At 39.3% G+C, this 10,712-nt stretch overlaps 1 pseudogene; it reads left to right on the top strand.

Annotated features, from left to right (window-relative positions):
- The first annotated feature begins 4,102 nt into the window (after nucleotides 1-4,102).
- On the top strand, nucleotides 4,103-4,561 carry LOC102834117 (annotated as a pseudogene).
- Nucleotides 4,562-10,712: the final 6,151 nt, after the last annotated feature.

Here is a 10,712-nt window from a genome sequence, read left to right as displayed (position 1 = left end):
ATTTAGGCACCTTCAAAGGACTGGCAAAAAGATTGAGGAAATCAAGGAGAACACAGAAAAAACTTGAGAAGAATTCAGGGAAACACTACAAGAGCAAACAGACAACATACATGCAAATTCTGAAATACAAAATCTGAATTAGAAATCTAGAAGATTAATACAAAGATCTCAGTTATGGACAGTACACTGAAAAGGCAAAGGAGTAGATCTGAAACAATGGAAGCCCAAATTAGTGAGATTGACGATAAATTCCTCAATACTTGTATGCTAGAACAACAATCTAGTCACGAGGTTGAATGAAAAAAGAATGAGAAAATTCAAAGAAAATCTGAGTTATTTGGGTCACCATGAAGAGGAATAAATGATGGGTGATCAAAATTCCAGAACAGGAAGAAACAATAAAGAGCACAGTGAAAATTGTCAAAGAGTTGTTGGAAGAAAATTTCCCTAACCTCATGAAAGACAAGAAGATAGCATTCAAGAAACGGAATAAATCCCAAGCAGGATAGATTCTAAAAGGAAATCACCATGATACATCATAATCTGACTTTCCAACTAAAGACAAGGAAAAAAATCCTGAGAGCAGCTTGGGAAAAAATGAAAAGTTACGTACAGAGGAGAACCAATAAGACTACACTCTGATTTCTCAGCAGAAACCATGCAGGCAAGAAGGCAATGGGAAGACATACATATACAAAATTCTGGAAAAAAAAAACCATGGTCACCCAAGAATCATATACCCAGCAAAATTGTCCCTCAAATACAGTGGTAAAATTACGATATTTTCAGATAAACAGAAATTATTTAAGAAATTTGTAATAACTAGACCAAGTGCCATGGACTGCCAAAAGAACCAATAGATCTGTTTTAGAAGAAATGCAGCCAGAGTTCTCCTTGGAAGCCAGAATGACTACGCTTCGTCTCTCATACTTTGGACATATTGTCAGGAGGGAACAGTCGCTGGAGAAGGATGTCATGCTGGGTAAGATGGAGGGTCAGAAATAAAGAGGAAGACCCCCAACGAGATGGATCAGCCAGGTGGCATCATTGATGGCGTCAAGTGTGGCAGCGGTAGTGAGGTTGGCCCAGGATCGGACATTGTTTCGCTCTGCTGTGCATGGGGTCACTATGAGTCGGTTCCAACTCAATGGCACCTGACAATAACAACAACAGACCAAGTTTACAAAAAGTACTAAATGGTGTTCTTTGGACTGAGAATAACAACAGCAGTTGTGAGGTGTTACCATACATGACAACACCTTCTAGTACTCAATCCAGATACAGAAGTACTTAAAGTAAAATAAATCTACAAGACTGAAAATAGGGAACCTGAGATAGCAATTTATAATGAAGTCAACTACAAAACAAAAGAGGGAATAGTGAGGAAACCAAGTAGACTTCAAGAGCAAATGCTGGTCTGTTCCACAGCCTACCATTGGCCTTATGTTGGCTGATGACATGGAGCTTTCCCATAGTCTTTCCTCACAGATGTCAGTTTGAATTCTGTGTATTCCATCTGGTGAGGTCCATGTGTATAATTTTCTTTTATGCTGTTTTAAAAAGGTATTTTCAATAAAGAAGTCATTGGTCTTGCAAAATTCTATTATGAGATTTCCAGCATCACTTCTATTCCAAGACCATATTTTCCAGCTACTGATCCTTTCTCTGTTTCCAACCTTTGCTTTCTGATCACCAGTAATTATCAATACATCTTGATTGCATGTTTGATCAATTTCAGACTGAAAAAATTGGTAGAATTATTCAATTCCATCTTAATTGGCTTTAGTGGTTGGTGTGTAAATGTGAGTAACAGTGGTGTTAACTAGTCTTTGTTATAGGCAGATGGATGTTATCCTATCACAGATAGCATTGTACATCAAGACGGATCTTAAAGTGTTCTTTTTGATGATGAATGCAATGCTTTCCTCTTCAATTTGTTATTCCCACCATTGTAAACCATATGATTGTCAGATTCAATTGGCCAATACCAGTCCATTTCAGCTAATGCCTAGGTTATCCATTTTTAAGCATTCCATTTCATTTTTGACAGCTTCCAATTTTCTTAGAATCATACTTCATGCATTCCATGTTCTGATTATTAATGGCTGTTTACAGCTGTTTGTTCTCATTTTGAGTTGTTCCCCATCAACAAATTAAAGTCCTGAAAGCTTTACTCCATTTGCATCATCATGATCAACTCTAATTTAGGAGGCAGCTCTTCCCCAGTCTTATTCTGAATGCCTTCCAACCTGAGGGGATCATCTTCCAGCACTATATCTGACAATATTTTGGTGCTCTTTATCATGTTTTCATTATGTTCATAATGGTAGTGTTTTGCCACTATTCCACACGGTTTTCAGCGGTAAAACTTTCTAAAGTAGTCCCCCTCTTCTTCTTAGTTTGTCTTAGCCTGGAAGCTTAGCTGAAACCTGTCCACCATCGGTGACCCTGCAGGTATTTAAAATACTGGTGGCATAGCTTCCAGCATCATAGCAACACACAAGCCACCACAGTACAACAAACTGACAGATAAGTGTTGAACTATAAGGGCAGGGAGACCAATATACATGGAAGCATCTTCAAATATGTGTCTTCTGTCAAGAAAGATGCAGCTATCTTTCTTGGTGTGGCACTGTAAGATAAGCACTGAACTGGTAACCACAAGGTTGGCAGTTCAAACCCACCACCTGCTCCTCAGAAAACCTATACAGTGTCACTTAACAGCAACAACAAATATCTAGTACTCTCTTATCCCAGCCCCAAGAGGGGAGAAAAAAAAAGACAAGAAAGGAGAAATAAATTTCAAAGGGAACATTGAGTTTTTAAAATTAAAAATAGAAACAAAAATTAAGATGGTAGATACATTTAAAATACATGTGTGGTACTGTAGGATAAATATTCAATAGCAAGGTCTGTTTGAACCGTGAGGTCGACAGTTCGAACTCACCAGCCACTCCTTGGAAACGCTATATAAGGAGGCTTTGGTTTGCTATGAGTCAGAGCCAAGTTGACAGAACTTAACAACAGCAACAACAATATGACCATAAAATAAATAACATCATTAGACATATAGCAGGTCACACAAAAGTGGTAAAAACTCAATTCTTCAAGATGATATTAAAACTCTAATAATTTCATTTCTAATTATTAAGGGAAAGTATTATACACATGATGCTTGTTGGGGGTAGCAAACACAGCGGAAACCCTCCATGGCATGGCAGTGGCTGCAATAATGACTCAAACATATCAATCGTGAGCATGACGCAGAATCCCACAGTGTTTCCTTCGGTTGTACGTAGGGTCACTGTGACTCGGAACCGACTCAAAGGCACCTAACAACAATAGATATTTAAATAAAAAATTCGTCAGGGAGAACCTGACAAATCCACATGATAAGGGGAGATTTAAACATAGTCAAGCAAATAACCAAACAGAAAAAAAAATCAGCAAAGATACAGACTATTTGAATAAAATGATATCAAATATTTGGAACATTACACCATATTATATACGGTGTTGTTGTTAAGTATCGTGGAGTTGGTCCTGACTCATCATGACCCTGCACAGGGTTTCCGAGGCTGTAAATCTTTACAGGAGCAGAAAGCCTCATCTTTCTCCCGTGGAACAGCTGGTAGTTTCAAACTGCTGTCCTTGAGGTCAGCAGACCGATTTGTAACCACTACGCTACCAGAGCTCCTTATATTATATGTATGTGTGTGTATATGTGTATGTATATATATATATATAGAGAGAGAGAGAGAGAGAGAAAGCAAATGTGGAAAAACATCATCAATGAATGAATTTAGGTGAAAAGTTAATGAGATTTCATTGTCATTTTCTATAGATTTCAATTTTTTTCAAAATACAAAGTTATTGAAAATATAGAATTATTGATATGCTGAGAGAGGAAAGAAAAAGAATCATTCAAAATACTCAGTTAAATCCAAAGAAGACAAAACAAGTAGAAAACAAAAAAATAAATACATAAAAGGAACAAAGAACAGAGTAATGGATAGAAAACAATGGCAAATATGGTAAACATTAGCTATGTCAATAATCAATTTAAATAATCAGTTAAAAAACAGTATAACCCTTTTCCCCTGGCCAGCAGCACGGAGGCCGCACGATGCCTGGAGTTACTGTAAAAGACGTGAACCAGCAGGAGTTCGTCAGAGCTCTGGCAGCCTTCCTCAAAAAGTCCGGGAAGCTAAAAGTCCCTGAATGAGTAGACACTGTCAAGCTGGCCAGGAATAAAGAACTTGCTCCCTATGATAAGAACTGGTTCTACACACGAGCTGCTTCCACAGCACGGCACCTGTACCTTCCAGGTGGAGCTGGGGTCCGCTCCATGACCAAGATCTACTGGTGTCAGCAGAGAAACGGCATCATGTCCAGCCACGTCAGCCGAGGTTCCAAGAGTGTGACCCGCCGGGTCCTCCAAGCCCAAGAGGGGCTCAAAATGGTGGAGGACCAAGATGGCGGCCACAAACTGACATCTCATGGACAGAGAGATCTGGACAGAAACGCCAGACAGGTGGCAACTGCCAACAAAAAACATTAGAACAAATGATCCTGGGTTAATAAATTGCCTCGTTCGTAAAACAAAACAAAACAAAAAAACAATATTAGCAGTTCAAACCCACCAGCTGCTCCTTGGAAACCCTAAACAGGGTCACTATGAGTCGGAACTTACTCTATGGCACTTAACAACAACAATTAGAATGGAAAGAAAAATAAAAGGAAAGGAACTTCCTAACTCATTCTGTGAGACCAACACTACTTTAATATTCAAACCAGACAGAGACATTTATTGCTGTTGTTAAAGTGCTGTGAGTTGGTTCCGGCTGACAGTGGCCTTGTATAGAGTTTCTGAGGCTGTAAATCTTTGAGGGAGCAAAAAACCTCATCTTTTTCCTATGGAATGGCTGGTGAACTCTAATCGCTGACCTTGTGGTTTACAGTCCAGTGCTTATCCCACAGAGCCACCTTGCTCTCTAGGCAAAAGCATTATTTGTAAGAAAAATGACAAACATTATCTCTCATGAACACAGATGCAAACATCAAGGAAATACTAGCATTTTTTTATAAAACAATGTATAAAATGTATTAAACATTATATAAGAAAGAATTATACACCATAACCAAGTGGGATTTATCTCAAGCACGCAAGCAAATCACTTAATGTAATTCATAAAATCAACAGGCTAAAGAAGGAAAAGTCTATTTGAGAACAGCAACAAAACTACAGCAACATCCCACTTAATCATAAGAAAGTAGAGATACTTCTACCCTAGATCGGACCAAGACAATGGTCCATTCCCATTCGACATTGTACTGCTGTTATTAGCTGCTACTAAGTTGGCCTGACTCATGGCAACCTTACGTATAAAAGAACGAAACCTCATCACTTCCTCACAATCTCTAATACATTTGACTCCATTGTTGCAGCTACTGTATCAGTCTATGTCATGGAGGGCTTCCCTCATTTTTAAAGTTGAGCCTCTATTTTACCAAACATTTTTTCTACAGACAGGTCTTTCTTGGTGATATGCCCAAAGTAAGCGACACCAAGTCCTGACATTGTCGCTTTCAGGAAACATTCCGTCTGCACTTCCTTCAATCTGAATTTGTTCATTCTTACGGCAGTAAGGCGCCCTGGTAGAGCTGTAGGTTAGGTATTGAGCAGCTAACCACAAGGTCAGCAGTTCAAACCCACCAGCTGCTCTGTGGGTAAAAGATGACTGTCGACTTCTGTAAAGATTTACAGTCTCAGAATCTCCATGGAGGGTCAATATGAATTAGAATGGATTCAATGGATTCAGTGGTGACAATTCACGGTATATTCAATATTCTTCACCAATGTTGCTGTTGTTGTTAAGTGCCATTGATGACTCATGAAGACTCTGTATAGGGTTTCCAAGGAGTGGTTCAAACTGACCTTGCAATCCAGTGCTTATCCTACGGCGCCACACCAGGACTCCACACCACAATTTTCTTCTGATTTTCCTTTTTCATTATCCAGTTTTCATATTGAAAAGACCATAGCGCACCTTAGTCATCAAAGAGACATCTTTGCTTTTAACACTTTAAAAAGGTCTTTTGGAGCAGATAATTCCAGGGTAATACATCATTTTATTTTTTTTTTCTTTAAATTTTCTTTATTTTGTATTATTACTGATAATATGCAAAGCAAATTATACATCAATCCAACTATTTCTACCTCTAAAACAACCCTGCTCACCCTCCTTTTTCAAGTTGTTCCTCCCCATTAACATAAACTCACTGCCCCCTACAGTTCCTATCTAGTATTGCAAGTCAAAGTGGCAGCATCAATGGGCTCAAGCGTGGCAACAATTGTGAGGTTGGCCCAGGATCGGGCAGTTTTTCGTTCTTTTGTACATAGGGTCGCTATGAGTCGACACCGACTTGATGGCACCTAACAACAACAACAACAATGTCAATTTAGGGAGCCCGGGTAATGTAGTGGATTATGAATTAGGCTGCTTACTTCAAGGTAGCGTGTTTCAATCTATCAGCTGCTCCACAGGAGAAAAATGAGGCTTTCTGCTCCCATAAAGGCTTCGAGTTGGTTTCTGACGCATAGCACCATGTTTAGGGTTTCCGAAGGGTAGCTGGTGGGTTTCAACTGCTGACCTTATGGTTCACAATCCAGTGCTCATCCTATAGCGTCACACCAGGAGTCCTGGAGTGGTGTTGGTGGCATGCTGTGGAGTCAGTTCTGATTCACAGCCACCCTGTACAGGGTTTCTGAGGCTACAAGTCTTTATGGGAGCAGAAAGCCTCATCTTTCTCCCATGGAACAGCTGGTGGTTTGAACTGCTGATCTTGAGGTTAGCAGCCTGACTCCTAACCACTATGCTACCAGAGCTAGCCACACATTTATTTCAGGTGAAGAGAGACCAATTGCTGTACCTCAGATGGCTGCTTGCAAGCTTTTATGACCTCAGGTACTACGCAAAGAACAGGAAGGTAGAACACATTATCAGGCCAATTAACTGGCATGTCTCGTGAAACTATAACCCTAAATCTTTAGACCAAGGAACCAAATCCATGAGGTCTTTGGTTGGACAGAACCTGCCTCACCAGCTACTCTATTTTTTGTATGTCATTGTAAATATATCTGTCACTCAACTTTTGCCAATTCAACTTTTGTGGTTGTTAAGTTGTTTAGTGCTGTCAAGTCAGTCCTGACTCATAGTCACCCTGGATAGGGTTTCTGAGGCTTTATATCTTAACGGGAGCAGAAAACCACATTTTTTTCCTGCGGAGCAAGTGGCAGGCTTGAACTGTGGACCTCGTGGTTCATAGTCCAGTGCTTATACCCTATAGCTCCCTTTTGAGTTGCTCTTACAATTTGATACTATATAGAAAGTTCTTAAAAGGGCATGATGCTCAAGGTAGATACTTTTTTACTAGTTAAGCTAAAGTACCATTTGGTTTTGAAAATACTTCAGGGGATATTTTTGTTTTAAGATTTAGAGATGATCCCGAGGCAACAGTTTCAGGGTAAATTGTATACTTCAAATGAGTGAATTGTATAGTATGTGGATTTTATCTCAATAAAATAAATTAAAAACAAAACAAAAAGGAAAGGATGACTCGAGAGACTAAAGAACTTGGAAACATCTAGTTACATCTAAAACATGCTTGGAAAATCTACTCTAGACCACGCGAACTGAGCCACATACAGAATTTTTGCTCCTGGAATTGTGGCTTTTGGTATTAGTGAATCCCTGCTCTTTAGTCCACTCCTCCAAATCATTCTTATTTACCTACATTGTGAATAGCTTATCTTTTTTCCCATCTCTTTCCTTCTCATATTAAACATAGTGAAGATGATTAGAATCACTATAAGAAAACTACCTCACAAACTAACACAATTTGAAGTAGAAAATTTGAAGAAGAAAAAAAAAAAAACTGTCACAAAAGAAGAAATAAAACAGTTCATAAAAAAAATTCCCAACAACAACGACAAAAAACCCTGGCCTGGCTGGCTTCACTGGTGAATGCTATCAAGCACTCAGAGAACTGATACCAATTCTTCTCAAACTATTCCATACTGTAGAAAAAGATACAGTACTCTTGAATGCATTCTATGAAGCAAGCATTACCCTGATACCAAAAGCAACCAAAGAAAGGAAATTATAGACCCATATCCCTCATAAGCATAGACGTAAGAATTCTCAAGACAATCCTAGCCAAAAACATATAATACATCATGAGCAATTGAGATTCATATTAGGTATGCAAGGATAGTTCATTATCAGGAAAAAAACGACATAATCCACAACAAAAATAAAACAAAGGAAAATGACAATATCAATTGGTGCAGAAAAGGCATCTGACAAAAGCCAACACCCCTTCTTTATTAAAAACACTCAGCAAAATAGGAATAGAAGAGCAGTTCTTTAGCATTATTCAGGACATATACACAATATCCACAGCTAACATTATTCTCAGCAGAGAAAGACCAAAAACACTGTAAATGGGAATCAAACAAGGATGCCTTGTGGTACGCTGGGTTAATGCGCTGGACTGAAAAATCAGTTTGAACCTCAAGGTCAGCAATTCAAGCTCACCAGCTGCTCCTCAGAAATCCTATACAGGATCGCTATAGGTTGTAACCAACTCAACATCACTTAACAAGAATATGTATAGAAAATCCTAGAGCTTTAACAAGAAACTAATAAAAATGGTGAGACCTTGTCTCATGTACTTTGTACATGCTGCCAGGAGGGGCCAGTCCCTTGGAAAAGACTGATTACTCTGGTTGGGAATGTAAAGGGTCAGCAAAAAATAGGAAGAGCCCTAGCAGGATGGACTGACACAGTGGCTGCAACAATGAGTTCACACATAACAATTGTAAGGCTGGTGCCGGACCAGGCAGTGTTTCATTGTGTTGTACATAGGGTCACTATGAGTCAGAACAGCACCTAACAACAACCATCTTTCAAAAAGTTCATGGAAAAAGTCCATCATCTTTCCATTCCATTTTTCATGCACTTTTGAAGCCCCCACATGTGTGTCTCTGTGTGTATAATCTTTTCTTCTTCACTGGTTCTTGAGTCTGTGTTCATTGGCTCTTTCCGGCCAAAAGGTTATTGGGAGAAAGTATCCAGAGGGCTAGAAAATGCAGAGAAACATGCTCTTACTAAGAGGAAAAGTCTGTGGGGTTCTCATGAGGGCAGTTTACCTTGTTTTGTGGTTGCTGGTCTTGCCTAGTAAACCTTAAGTAGAAGTTAGCCCTCCATTTCCCCAGGTGTCTCAGGGGCTGATCTGTCCTAAGATAAGATGTTTGCCTTCTCTGGAATTCCTCCTGTTACAAGGATTCTATGATGCTATCAATTAGCCAGAACATTCTAATCAGACTAGTTGCCTAGATACACATACAAAAAAGGATTTTTGTGTGTGTGTGTGAGAGAGAGACCAGAACTAGGAAGGAAATAGGCCTGGGGACATCTTCTAATCTGTCAAACACATGTTGATAGACTAGGTTATGGGAGAACTTGGTGGCATGGCCTATTTTGTCTAGGAAGGATGACAAAGGGAGAGACTCTGAACTGAATCAGGGAAAGACAGTTTAGGAGCTGTGAGTTCTTATTATGGAATTGGGAAACTGAGGAAAAATAATAGAACAATAAGATTTATCAAAACCTGATAAGGTGAAACAGTTCTCCAAAGAGGTATAACCTTAAAATACAGAAAGAATTTCAAAATAAATCCACACATTTCCCTGGAGAAGTACAACCTTAAGATACAAAGATTTAATTTTAGTAAATCTAGGACCTGCTCACAGTAGTAACTCTATACTTGGTTAGAGTTGAATGTATGAGAAGGTAGTTCTCAGGAAACTATCAGCTCCCTCATTTGTCCTCAACTCTGGCTAGCCTATCTCTCACCTCTTAGCCTCAGCCACCTCCCTTCTGTCTGTCTGAACATCCTGCTTTTCAGTCAAGGGTGAAGGTTAACATTGGGAATCACAGTCTAATGAAGAAGCAAGCAGTTCTTTGTAGAGTTGAGTGGTATATAATTAAAATTTCAAGGAAAATCAATCTGAGTGGCCTGCAATGTTACTTTTTTCAGTATGATTCCCACGAGTATGTTGTTGTTATTTGCTGTCAAGTGTTCGGACTCATAGTGACCCTGTGTAGGGTTTCCGAGGAATGACTGGTGAGTTTGAACCACCAACCTTGCAGTTCAAACCGACCTTATGGTCGAATGCTTATTCTTACAGCACTACACCAGGACTCTCCCATGAATATAAGCACCACTTTTTCCAAGGAAAATTTCTTGGAGTGTTTTCTTTTTTAACCTTGCCTCCATCCAATAAGTATTTCATGAAAAGGGTGTAGTGCTGTTTCTGGGGGAATACAAAAATGTGTCTGACAAAAACTTTCCAATCTGCTAGACCAGATAAGAAACTCAAACAGATAACTGTATGGCAAGATAAAAAGCCATGGCAGATTCAAACAAAGAGTTGGAAGTATCAAGAAAGAGACAGGGAGAGAACAAACAAGATGGTGGATCAGGTAGAAGTGCAGTAAGGAGCTCCATCAACAACAACACAGAATACAGGACCAAGCAGGCTCAGGGGATGGTGCCAGAACTCTGAACCATATGTAAGGGAATATTTAGAAGGTTGGAAGGCTTACAGGGGAATTTGTAGCAGAACCAAGAAATCCATTGTTTTC

Source organism: Chrysochloris asiatica, unplaced genomic scaffold (assembly GCF_000296735.1).
Source record: "Chrysochloris asiatica unplaced genomic scaffold, ChrAsi1.0 scaffold00020, whole genome shotgun sequence".
Classification (NCBI taxonomy): domain Eukaryota; kingdom Metazoa; phylum Chordata; class Mammalia; order Afrosoricida; family Chrysochloridae; genus Chrysochloris; species Chrysochloris asiatica.
Note: the sequence above shows the minus strand (reverse complement) of the source record. Positions and strands in the feature narration are given on the sequence as shown.